Source organism: Mercenaria mercenaria, chromosome 4 (genome assembly GCF_021730395.1).
Source record: "Mercenaria mercenaria strain notata chromosome 4, MADL_Memer_1, whole genome shotgun sequence".
NCBI classification, from domain to species: Eukaryota; Metazoa; Mollusca; class Bivalvia; order Venerida; family Veneridae; genus Mercenaria; species Mercenaria mercenaria.
In genome coordinates, this window is record NC_069364.1 from 52,011 (window position 1) to 65,847 (window position 13,837).

Consider the following 13,837-nt stretch of genomic DNA (forward strand, 5'->3'; position numbering starts at 1 on the left):
ATATGTTAGGCAAAACATGGACTTATATGAAAAATTTAACTAATTTCTAAGTCCAAAAAGGGCCATAATTCAGTCAAAATAGTTGACAGAGTTATGTACTCTTGCCTACAGATGGAAATCATGTTGATAAACTAGTGTTAAAAGTTTCAAAGCCACAGTTCAAACAGTTTTGACAAAACGCTGACTTGTAAGAAAAACTGAACAAATTTCAAAGTCCAAAAAGGGCCATAATTCAGTCAAAATAATTGTCAGAGTTATGTACTCTTGCTACAGATGGAAATCATAATGAGAAACAAGTGTTTTAAAGTTTAAAAGCCATATGTCAAATAGTCTTGACAAAACATGGACATTTACAAAACAGAACCAATTTCCAAGTTCAAAAAGGGCCATAATTCAGCCAAAAAAAGATGAGAGAGTTACGTACTCTTGTCTATTGATAGAGACTATTATACTGAACAAGATATAAAAGTTTCAAAGCCATATGTCAAACACTTTACACAAATATAAACTGGTACGAAAAAACTTAACCAAGATTTCTAAGTCAAAAGGGGCCATAATTCAGTCAAAATGCTTGATGGAGTTATGTACTCTTGCCTACAACTGGACATTGTGATGGTAAACAAGTGTTGAAATTTCAAAGCTTTATCTCAAAAGACTTTGTCAAAATGTGGACTGGTACGAAAAACATAACCAAGATTTCTAAGTCAAAAAGGGGCCATAATTCAACCAAAATGCTTGATGGAGTTATGTACTCTTGCCTACAACTGAACATGGTGATGGTAAACAAGTGTTGAAAGTTTCAAAGCTTTATCTCAAAAGACTTTGTCAAAATATGAACTGGTACGAAAAACTTAACCAAGATTTCTAAGTCAAAAGGGGCCATAATTCAGTCAAAATGCTTGACAGAGTTATGTACTCTTGCCTATAACTGGACATGGTGATGGTAAACAAGTGTTGAAAGTTTCAAAGCTTTATCTCAAAGACTTTGTCAAAATGTGGACTGGTACGAAAAACTTAACCAGGGTGTGACGCCGACGCCGACGCCGTGGTGAGTAGGATAGCTCTACTTATTCTTCGAATAGTCGAGCTAAAAATAAGTTGCAGTGACAGTCTAATGGATATGGTGTAGTCAACACAAACCTGAGGTCATAGGTTCCAACACATGCTCTAAAGACAAGACCCTAAACCAAGACAAAATACCCTTCTTATGTCCAAAGAGCTATAAAATAAATAGATCTGCAACTTGAAAGGCATATAGAGCAAACCTCACCAATATCACATGGGAACTGAATGAGATCTCGTTTTACTGGTGTATAAAGCAGACAGCAGAAGGAGAAAAATTTGTGTCATGAAAAACTTTCTACCAGATTGTTAGGTTATAATGATAATGGTGTTTTTTTAATGTTATTAGTATTTTCTACATGAGCAAGGAATGAACTGATGATTGGAAGTCTGAGAAATCAACAGTTGTAATTTGAAAATTGGACCCAATTCGGTTTATTACGTGCCGGCTGTATTACCGGTGTAATACTTTAGTAAGCGTCTGTTGATTTGTCGGCAAACGCTTCAAGTAAGATAATGCACTGACACAAGCTTATGCAAGATTATCTCCTGCTGCCATTCTGTGTATTTTATATATCTTTGTTATGTCTACCAAATGAAATAGTTGTTAGTCGTACATACACCAGTTATTTTATATTAATATTCTTACCAAAAGAGTAAAACAAGTTCATGAGTTGTATTTATTTTGTTTCAGACAAAGACATCACATTTCTCTGTTCAGACACTCATAAACGCGGCAAGCTCCTATATCTTGCCAATGAGAACTATCCTAAACCAATGGTACCCGGCAAACAGCAATGTCAGTGCCTCATCAAGACTGGGAACCATGTGGGTATTGACATCCATGCTCTTGACATAATCATAACTCGCTCTGAAGCTGGGAACCAATGTAACCAGGACATCGAATTAAGGTATGGTACATTAAGTTTTTAATTAATATGGAATGATTGTTATTACAAAATGTATACATTATCTGTTACGCTATATTTAAGCTTGAACAAATTTCATTTGTCCTTTCTTGCAAAAGGATATAGCGTACAATTTATCAACAAAAATATTTGTTATTGGCAAAACACAAGCATGAATCTACCTTCCAAAACAAAAAGTATCAAAAAGCCAAGTCAGTCTTAGAAAATTATCCATGAAACATAGTTGCTCAAAGCCATTATATAATATGATATGTATAATATATATGTTTGAGCTATGACCTTGATCTTGATATTACAAAAAATTATTTCAAATAAAAATGTTTAATATATAACTACTGAAGATGCATATATAAATCATATTTGTCTTGTCTGAGAAGTCTGTAATTGAATGATGAAACATTTTAAGTCAATGAAAAAGGTGTAGATTGCTGAATTTTAAATGATGAACTACTTTAATTCAATGAAGAAGGTATAGGCTGCTAAATATTGAATGAACAACCACCTTAATTCAGTGATAAATGTCTTCAAAAAATACCTGAAGCCGAGACTTTAACTCTAAAAGGTAAAATGATGATATACAAAATATGTAATATATATAAAGATTTTTTATTATTATTATCAAAGGGATGATGAGGGTCATCGTAAAGAGATAACGTGTGGTCACCCCGGGCTATATGCCTTCAGAAATATCTATAACAGTGATGTCAGGTCAGTGACCTTGACCTTGAACAACAATGCTCCTAAACCACAAGGATATGTCTGGATTCAAGCTAAAGGTATTTTTTAAATATTTTTATTTGTCTGAAAGCTTGTCTCAGGATGTATGTCAATTCACAATAATTTCTCAATATCTGCACAAAAAACATATCAGCTCTTTCCAAAAAAAAAGATACCAGTCCTGGATTCCTGGACATATGAGAAAGTTGTATGAATGGAGACATTATTTAAACATTACCAAAATCGTGCGCAATCTTACAAAGACTTTCAGTTTCTGACTTACATTTTCCAAGTACTTTAGAACCATGTAAAAATTGATTCTCGCTTACATCTGATACCCTGACTGGTATTCCGTGCTGGCCCAGAGGTTAATATGACTCCTTCCTTTAATCCATTCCAAGAGTGTGAGCATTTGTCAACTACCCTCATTATAGTAGAAATGTTTACCTTTTATGCACTTCAAAAATTAATTATACTACAGCAGTATTTCCTGTAAATTTAATATGCTCTTCAGAAATACATTTGTATTCACAATCTATTTTACATTTTCTCATATTTTCTGAACAGCCAAAGAAGATAAGGACTTTGTTGAGATATTTTGTGGTGAAGAAATGAGACGCCATCTTGGATATCCAGTTGATGACGCTGAAAGCCGAACAATTGATAATAAAGTTCCGGAGAACAGAGATCCGATTGTTGAACCTACTGATGGGGGTCATACCAACAGCTCGAGTGCAGGAACACCAAATGTTGTCTCAGACATGGGTACAAATTCATTATTTATCATTTCGATAATGTCATAAGTTAATCATCAGATTTTTAACCAGGTAGGGTTAGGAACGTTATTCAACTGGGTGCAGAAGTAGAACACACTCAAAAACTACATGACATTAAGACCTATATAATGGGGAATATCTAAAACCACTTAAAGTCTGTCTTGTATTTTTGTAAAATTTTAATCAGTTTCTTATCTTAAAGATAATGCTCTTTCAATTCTCCAAATAAGATTTTATCATTGTAGTGATTTTATATAATTTATCAAGAAACAAGGCAGGTAGATCTTTGGAAAAATCTTGTATAGATGGAAGGTTTTCAGTACTGGAAGGTATGAAAAGTAACAGTAAAATGTTATAATGTAAGGCTCTTGATACTGCAGTTCTTTCCTAAAGATAAAATTTTACACTTAGTAACAGACTCAAATCAATATGCATTGCTACAAAATTTAATATTATTCACATTTATAAGGGACTGCTAGGGTAAGCCACTAAGGGGTGGTTGTTAGCGAAATGTATCAGGAATATTTGTAAAACTTACACCAAAATTTGTTAAGGATATTATTAGTTTTATATTCAGAATGTAAGTTTTGTTGTGTTTTGAAGTCACACTGGCAAATTAAAGGTCTTACAGCGGCACTCAAGATTTTTAATTGGTAGAGGAAGACAACAGGTACCCCCAAGCAAGTAGGCACCTGGGCAGAACCACAAACCTTCTGTCAAATGCATAAGTGAACAAGAGTGCAAGAATGTCACAATATACGCCCGTCACAGCAAATTTCTTTACTCTAGCACCTGTATTTGCAAATGGAATTTTAATTTTGTGGTTGTTTAGTAATAACTAAGTGTTTTGTTTTTCTAAGTCCACAAAAAAGCTCCTTACCAGGTAGAGATACCTTAAAATACACCTAAAATTGAAAAGTAACATCTATGTTGTACCACAGAAAAGTGGTCTTGGTTTTTCCCTACGGTCAATTATAAAAAAGTTACAATATAAGTTATTTATAGTAACAACTAAGGGAAGTTAATCTTAAAAAAAAAAAAAAAAAAAAAAAAAAAAAAATCAAAAAAAAAAATTGTAAGTCCTCACAAAAATCTTTACCAGGTAGAGACTGGTCAAAATACACCTCAAAATTGGATGTAGCATGCATGTTGTACTACAGAAAAGTGGTCTCAATTTTTCCCTATGACTAGTAATGAAAAAGTTACAATATAAGCTATTTATAGTAACAACAAAGGGAAGTAATTCGAAAGAAGGGAACTGCGCATGACACTTCGTCTCATGATGGTGTATAATTGTGTCAAGTTACATCAAAATCCCTCCATGCATGAAGAAGAAATGCTTCGGACAAAGTCATTCTTGTATCTGACCTTTGGCCTCTAAGTGTGACCTTGACCTTAGACCTAGGGACCTGGTTCTTGCGCATGACACTACGTCTCGTGGTGGTGAACATTTGTGCCAAGTTATATCAAAATCCCTCTATGCATGAAGAAGAAATGCTCCGGACAAAGTTTTCATTCATGTATCCTTTGACCTCTAAGTGTGACCTTGACCTTAGACCTAGGGATCTGGTTCTTGCGCATGACACTCCTTCTCATGATGATGAACAATTGTGCCAACTTTCATCAAAATCCCTCTATGCATGAAGAAGATATGGTCCGGACAAAGTCATTCTTGAATTTGACCTTTGACCTCTAAGTGTGACCTTGACCTTGACCTAGGGACTGGTTCTTGCGCATGACACTCCGCCTCATGGTGGTGAACATTTGTGCCAGTTATATCAAAATCCCTCTATGCATGAAGAAGAATGCTCGGACAAAGTTTTCATTCTTGTATCCTTTGACCTCTAAGTGTGACCTTGACCTTAGACCTAGGGATCTGGTTCTTGCGCATGACACTCCTTCTCATGATGATGAACAATTGTGCCAACTTTCATCAAAATCCCTCTATGCATGAAGAAGATATGGTCCGGACAAAGTCATTCTTGAATTTGACCTTTGACCTCTAAGTGTGACCTTGACCTTAGACCTAGGGACCTGGTTCTTGCGCATGACACTCCGTCTCATGATGGTGAACAACTGTGCCAAGTTTCATCAAAATCCCTTCATGCATGTAGAAGATATGCTCCGGACAAGGTCTGTGGACGCCGCCCGCCCGCCCACCCGCCCGCCCGCCCGCCCGCCAGGGGCGTTCCCATAATACGTCCCGTTTTTCAAACGGGCGTATAAAAAAGTGTATGAAATACTATTTGTTTGTTTTTGGTTTAACGCTGTTTTTAACAGTATTTCAGTCATGTAATGGCGGGCAGTTAACCTAACCAGTGTTCCTGGATTCTGTACCAGTACAAACCTGTTCTCCACAAGTAACTGCCAACTTCCCCACATGGATCAGAGGTGGAGGACTAATGATTTCAGACACAATGTCGTTTATCATATAATCACGGAGAACATACGCCCAGCCCGAGGATCGAACTCACGACCCCGCGATCCGTAGACCGACGCTCTACCTACTGAGCTAAGCGGGCGGGGTATGGTATGAAATACTACCGTATGTACTCACCTTATATATTTTATGTTTACTGCAGTTTTGCTGATAGTTGGTCTGGGAGTTGCTGTGGGAATTGTCATCTGCCTTGGACTTATAGGCATTGTCATTCTCTGTGTCAGGTAGGTGCTTTCTGTGTTATGTTCTCACAATCTGTGTCTGGTAGGTGCTTTCTGTGTTATGTTCTCACAATCTGTGTCTGGTAGGTGCTTTCTGTGTTATGTTCTCACAATCTGTGTCTGGTAGGTGCTTACTTAATCACAATCTAAAATAATAATTATGAACCTGTGTCATATGATAATTCTAAAATGGTTTAACTCATCAATGCTTTCAGAAGAAAATGAAATAACATCAGTCTGTAAATGCCAAAAAAAGAAACTAATTCTGAGTGGGCCAATATTCAAAGGTATTAGTCTGAACTAACACAGTTTTATCACTTTTCTTCACCAAAGACTTTATATTTAGGAACAAGTAACAATTTTCCCCAAAGTCTACTTCTTCCAAAACAAACAACAACACAGTACCAGATTGCCAGTTTCTACCAGAATTTAATCAGTCAATAAGGTGTCTTGGCTATGTTCACTTCAAGCTCTGCACAGTCGGTTTTTCTTTGAACACCAAAGTGTTAGCTAATCTGGAAGTTTTCAGACTAGACTATTACTCATCAAGAAAACTTTTTTTCTGCACACAGTTTAAACATGTTTCCTTGCTAAATCTAATACAGTAGACTGGTACAATATTTTCTCCTCTCACAATTCCAGATATACACTCAAAAAAATTAAAAATGCAAGATTTGTATGCAAATATTTTGATTTATTATATGCCTATATAAATTCTGTCAAAAATTCTGATTGTTGTTCACAAGTAAATATAAACAGCCAGAAAAAATTCTGTATTGTACCATTTGTATTGTATGTTGCCAGACTACTTTCTTTTGATATGCATTACCTGACACAGTTCTTTAAAAAAGAGCACATAAAAACTTCACTCAGCTCTGTTTTAACACTGAGTGAGAAACATGGAAGATTTTGTTCAATAACAAAACAAAACAGCTCTCGTGGATTTTGCAAGGTCAGATCACACTACTTTTTCAAATTTATCCTAGATTTCAAAATGACAATCAGTCTGACCAGGATTCTCAACATCAAGTTGAAAATATGGCCTCCTGAAAGTCAACATAGTTTTTCTATGATTTTGCCTGGTGACCTACTTTTTCTTACCCCAGATGACCCAGTTTTGAATTTAATCCAGATATTATAAAGACATTAAAGATTCTGACCAAGTCTCATTAAAATTGGTTCAAAATTGTGACCTCTACAGTGTTAACAGTGAAACTGTTGGGAACACATACAACAGACATAGGGGATCTCAAAAGCTCACCTTGAGTTCTGTTTAGCTCATAAAAACACAAATTATACTTGAAGACAATGGCCTTGACCTCTTGGAAAGAAATAAATCGAACAAATGATAAGGCAATTAGCTGTATGGTTTTAAATTTTAATGGAACTTTCTATAAAAACTACATCGGCAAAAATTACAGTAAGCTTTTAGCAAATGTAAGAAACTCTCTAAATTCAGATCTCCCCTACCAGCAGCAGGGACAACCAAGTAATTAATGCACTTGCAATATGCTTCTCCCTTCAGGCAGTTCAGTGCAGACATTTAGCTGAAATGTTAGAATCCTGTGCCAGTACACAGATTACTGAGCCACGGGTGTCTGGATGGTGCAATTTTCTGCACCGTATTTCCGTGCACTGACCCCCCTGGTGAGGAGAAAGTAACTATTTACATACACTGAATTAGTACCTTCAAGCATTCCACGGCATTACCTAGTGCCAACAGACAGATTATCAAACCAGGCTTATCTGGGTGGTGCATTGTTCAAGCCAACAGACACAATGAATATTAATGAAGTTTCTGAAGCACTTTTAGTGTGCTGAAAAGATAATTTGAGCCGTGCCATGAGAAAACCAACATAGTGGGTTTGCCACCAGCATGGATCCAGACCAGCCTGTGCATCCGCACAGTCTGGTCAGGATCCACGCTGTTCGCTTTTAAAGCCTTTTGGAATTGGAGAAACTGTTAGCGAACAGCATGGATCCTGACCAGACTGCGTGGATGCGCAGGCTGGTCTGGATCCATGCTGATCGCAAACCCACTATGTTGGTTTTCTCATGGCACGGCTCATTTCTATTGTATGTGGAACGTAAGTTTAGAGCCTGTTAAACTAATCTGAAAATAAAAATGGTAATTTGCATCTTAAAATGAGAAAAATGTCTTTCATTATCTCCCTTTCCTTACTGTAAAGTCTCACAGGGCTTTGAATATTTATATTGAAAACAAAAGCAGTAGAATATTTCCTACTTTGTAAATCAGATATTCAAAGTTTTGACATTTAGATGAAAAAAAAAAATTAAATCATTTTTTGTTCATAGTAAAAAATGCTGCAGCCAGATTACATGTATGAACTGCAGAGAATATAGTTTTTACTAACTTCAAAATGGCACTTAACTAGAAATAGTCAACAGTATTTCAAAACAACTTTCTCAAATCACTTCAAAGTAGAGTCAAAGTGATATTTTCATTTACAAAGAACTTGTATATCATGTACTCAGTTTGCAAAAATATCATCCGAGGTAACATAGCAGTATCTTATTTTGAATTTAAAGGCATACACTAGAGTCTCGATCTGTAGATCAGATGGTCGAAATTTTTCCCAAAAATATAATTTCTTCAAACTTTGGATATTGAAGACCAGTCATCTAAAAAAACAAAGAAATTTGATAAAAGTCATAGGTCACCAGTACTGAAAAAGAATTATCTGCCCTTGAAATGGCATTTCCTCCCAAAATCCAAATTATTTTGATCTTCAAATCTGCAATCCCTACAAAATAGCCATTTTGGCCTAAACAACGACATTTCTTAAACGATATCAGAGTACAATTGCCAGAGTTATCGTATGAAAATGCAATCCCATTTATAAATTGATGGTTCAAGCTGCATTATATATGACTGAAACTAAAAGTCACAATTGCAGTAAGTACATAATGCAAAACCAATTTTTTTCATGTAAAAATGCAACTAAGACTGTAGACTAGCTAGCTCCTAGACTATGATATATCTTTTTTACATTTTTATGATTAAATGAAGTGAACAGAGCCAGTCTATATTCTATGTCCAACATCATTCCTCTGTGAAAATCTCTAAAATAGACTGGCTTTTGTCTCTATGAAATTAAATTCGTCAAAAAAGGAAAACTGTAGAAATATATTATTATCAGTCTAGTGGCTAGTCTACTAAGACTGATAAGCATTAATAAAAATGATTAAACAAATATCAGTTATATCACACTGTTAAAGTATGAAACTGGCACAAAAAATGTACATTCTCAAATTATCTATGAGGTTGTTGGAAGTCTGTGCCCTACATTAAGACCCAGGGATTCTTTTCTTTGAAGTTCAAAAATACCTTCAGTCAGTCATGTTTCAGATTTAAGTTTTAAGCCAAACAGGCTTATCAGCATTGATACAGTGTTGTTTAGCCCTGTAATCTTGTTTCAGAATATTAGATTGAAAGCCAAAAGGCTTATCAGCATTGATGGGGTTACCTTGATTTTTAACAGGTACTTCCTTTCAGAAATTCCCCAATCTCATCAAAAACTGATTTGAGATAAACCCTCTTCGGTTTGAAGAATTAAAGCAATCCTTTATTATTTTTGAAATTGATATAATGGAGTTTGATCAAGTGGCCTGTGGTTCTATTTATTCCTGAATATATTATAGCACATATTTTTGAACAGCTTTGCCAAGCTTAGTATGGTCAGTTTTAATGGTTACACCAAATTTCTTAATCCATAAATATCCACCTTATTACACAGTGTGTAATGTACAGCAAGAATACTGAAAATATTTTCACTCCATCTGTGACTGAATAGCTTTAAAACAGAAGGAATCAAGGCTTATCTTGTTCCAAATATTAGCAGATAACAGGGTATCAGAAAAAACTACATATAATACAGTATAAACTGATATTTCAAGCTCTGATTACATTATAAGATGCCAAAACTCCACCTTTTTGTACAAAGTAATGAAAATCGGTATCAAGGGGAGGCTAGTCAGTTATTCAATGATAGTTCTATTTAAACATAATGGCCTCCCTTAACATGTTGTAATGAGGAAACTTTATACAAAAATTTATGTCAAATGTGCTAGATGACTGTGTAACATGTTGTTATTTTACATGTGTATTAAGGATACCTACATGTAGAAAGCCTGTATAATTATGTTATTTATATTAAAATATCTTGAAAAGTTATTTAATCAAGTTTATCTGCAGTTTTAGATCATTCTAATTTATTTAAGGTCGACTTTGATGAAAACTTGGAGCATGTATGAATCTTAATTGGGTATCTGACAACTTACTATTAATTTTCATTTCAGAAGAAGCCGTGAACAGAAAAGGCCAAGACGACTTGAGCCGCCACCCTTTCCTTCTCCAGTATTGAAAGGCAAGGATACAAACCATGCATCAAACACATACTGTCACTATGACTACGACGAAGACAAATATTGCTCAATTAAACGAAGCCCAATGAGAATGACAAAGTTATCGGATATGGACAGATCGGCTGGGAAACGTCTGAAAGAAGCGTTCTCACAAGGTGTTGCATCAAACGAATCAATCAATCAAAATGGTTATGTTAATTACTTAGAACACATGGATCATCTTGATCAACTACCTCTGGAACAGAATGAACCACTCTTAGAGAAGGTTGACGAAGTTGATAACACGGTAGAAAGTGACGAAGATGAGGTTATTATGCCAAGATCTGAATTTATCACAATCGGTAAGGCGATACAACCCGAACTACGGATCGTGAAATGATTGGAACAACTTTACCACCAAAAAAAAAATTAAAAATAAAACTGTAACATTTTCTCCTGTTGCTATGGTAACACCACTGCCTTCAGGTTCGGAGGAATCTGTTCCTGAAGATTTTGTCGATGATCCAAAATCTAACTACTTAGAAATGTACAGTAAAACAATGCCATCAAGGTCACCCGATAAGGTCAAGAAAATTATTCTCGCACCGGGAACACAAGACGATATGTTTATTGGTTCGTTTCAAGCAGCAGACTGTGAAAATGTTACCGAGGAGGATTTATGGAAAGCATTTCATATAAAACTTAGTGATAATGTCTCATCTGATCCTGAACTGAACCTAAAGAGGAGAGAAGTACCCAAAGTACTGGAAGAAGAGGACCCGGATTATGACGAAAACCCATATGACAATCTCCCTTATATGAATGTCGGGAGTTTACGAAGACATAATAATCCTGAAGATAAACAAAATGATCTATATAAGGAAGTGATCAGAAGAAACTTCAGTCATGAACCAACGATGGAAGTTATTCCAGAAAACTGTTAACTTTCAGAATGAAACCGCAGAATTCTGATCCGAATGACTGTAGTGTGTGGTGGAATGTTACAATATTATTTTGGTAATACAGTGAAACACCGCTCGCTCGAGGTCGCAAGGGGATGTGCAAAATGCTCGAGTTATCCATGGTTTCGAGCGACCCAAACATTGACCAACATACGAAGAAAAATTGAAGTTTTATTGTATCAATTGTCATCGGAACCATTTGCAGAGGAAACGGTGATGCATAATAATAACAAACCCGTGACATTTAAAAAGAACGTATCACAAACGTTATCTATGATGTAATAAGTAATAACATACTTGCTTTAATCTAAAGCACAGAGTAATTGATCAATATTTGATCAATAAAACTTTTCTTTAACCTTTCATCAATAATTAGTCTCATAATCAGATCAAATATACCGGCAAACAAACATTTAAGATAGTCGGGAATAGACAACGCAATTTACACGTTTTCACGGCGTGCGAAAAATTTTAATTTACCGATACATTCAGATCGCCGAAGCTGTGAAAAATTTTGACACCTCTGCTCGAGTTAGCCAGAAGCAAAAAAGAGTAAATCAATACACAGGGACCAGGTGTCATGCTCGAGTGATCGAGTTATCGATGCTCGACCCAGCCATAGTAATTTAACATAGAAAATAGAAGGAAATCGGCCGGGACCACATGAACTGCTCGAGCGAGCCCGGGTGCTCGAGCCATCGATGCTCGAGCGAGCGGTGTTTCACTGTATTGTCAAAATAATAAAGAAATAAATCTAAGCAAAGCTGTTGTAAGTAAACTCATTCAAGAGGTTAGAGGGTTCAAATCCCACTAACATCACAGCCGTTTATTAAAGCGCTTGTACATTTTGTGAAATGAGCTCTGAAATAGTTTAAAGTTAAATTAAACTAATGTAAGACAAGTTTAAAGACCTTGAACTTAAAGTTTTTGGTGAATCTCACAATGTCTATATTTTTTCTTGTGAATGTTTCATGTACTCCCTACGGCCTTAACTCACTGTGATTCCAGATTTCTATAAGGGCACATTATGTTGTAGAACAAATTGTACTAGACTGTGCATACCGGTAGCTTATTCATTGTGTTTTTTGATAGAACTGTGTTTTCTGTTTGTTAAGGTAGAAATAGATGAAGTATTGTGGAACTAGATGGCATTTCTGTATCAATTTCATGGGTTTTGTTCTCATAAAAACTAAACTAACTTCAGTCTGTCTTAAGTTAGTAAATTGAGGATATCAACCAAAATTCTCTAAAAACATACTGTTTGTTAGAAATAAAGGTTATTTCTATATGGATAAATAGGACGATGTTGGCAAAAACATGACATTTTAATGCTGCAAAAGGCCAATTTTAAGTAACAAAAAAAAATTAAATAAATTGAACAGTACTTACTGACATTGTGCTTTGAACTTCTAAAATAATTGTAAACAACTGGAAAGGAGCCTGCCAAAGTGTGACAATACTTAAGAACTGTGATCTCTGTGTAAGTCAAGCCAGGAAAAACAAATCTTTCTTTACTGTCACTGACGTCAAAAGCAACTTTTGCTAAGAATACTTGGAAATGTAGGAGAATAACCTGAAAAAGACAGAATAAGGTATTAAAGGGTAACTGTGCAATATAGTTGGATAGTGTATGTATATAATGTATAAACCATATCATGTGCTGCATTGTATATACTGATCATTATTGAGAATCATTATTGTTTTTATCCTGTATTTACTTATGTACTATGTGTATGAAATATACAATAATCAAATACTGAAATAAAAACAAAGAATTTATAACCAAGTGTTGGTTAGTACTACAAAGCCAGGGAAGAGACCTGGCTATTGAAAAATTCTACACTTCCAAATGTCATTCTCTGTAAGGCTCTCAGACTAACCACCAATAGTTTCTGCAACTATTCTTCTCCATAATCAAGGTCTTGAGAGTGCAACTTCTGCTATATACATAGGGTTCTCATTTAACACCTCACTACCCTGGGGAGCCTGCATCCAGCATCAACTGTAACCAATGGACCATATGCTTCCATAGTCGAGACTGCCTTAGCCATCCCCTGAATTTAGCGACTCCCTGTCATATGTGACCCTATTTTATGCTGCGGACACAATTTACTACAAAAATAGCTTGAATTAAGCAACCCGCTGCCTTATGCACAAAAACTGTAAAAATCAGTCTCCCGAATCGATTATCAGGCCATTTTCAGGGCATGTTCTAATCTCTGGCCTGGCCTGGCCTGGCCCGATGAGCCCATTTTTCAACTGAACCGGGCCAGGCCAGACCATAGATTTCAATTTTGTAAAAGGTGAAAGTGATTTCTAAAGAATCTTTAAAATCTGACTTTTGGAACTTATTAATTGAGGAATA

General features: G+C 35.6%; 1 pseudogene; it reads left to right on the forward strand.

The window, feature by feature from the left end:
* Positions 1-13,259, forward strand: part of LOC123550825 (uncharacterized) — a 37,639-nt pseudogene extending 24,380 nt beyond the window's left edge.
* The last annotated feature ends 578 nt before the right edge of the window (positions 13,260-13,837 follow it).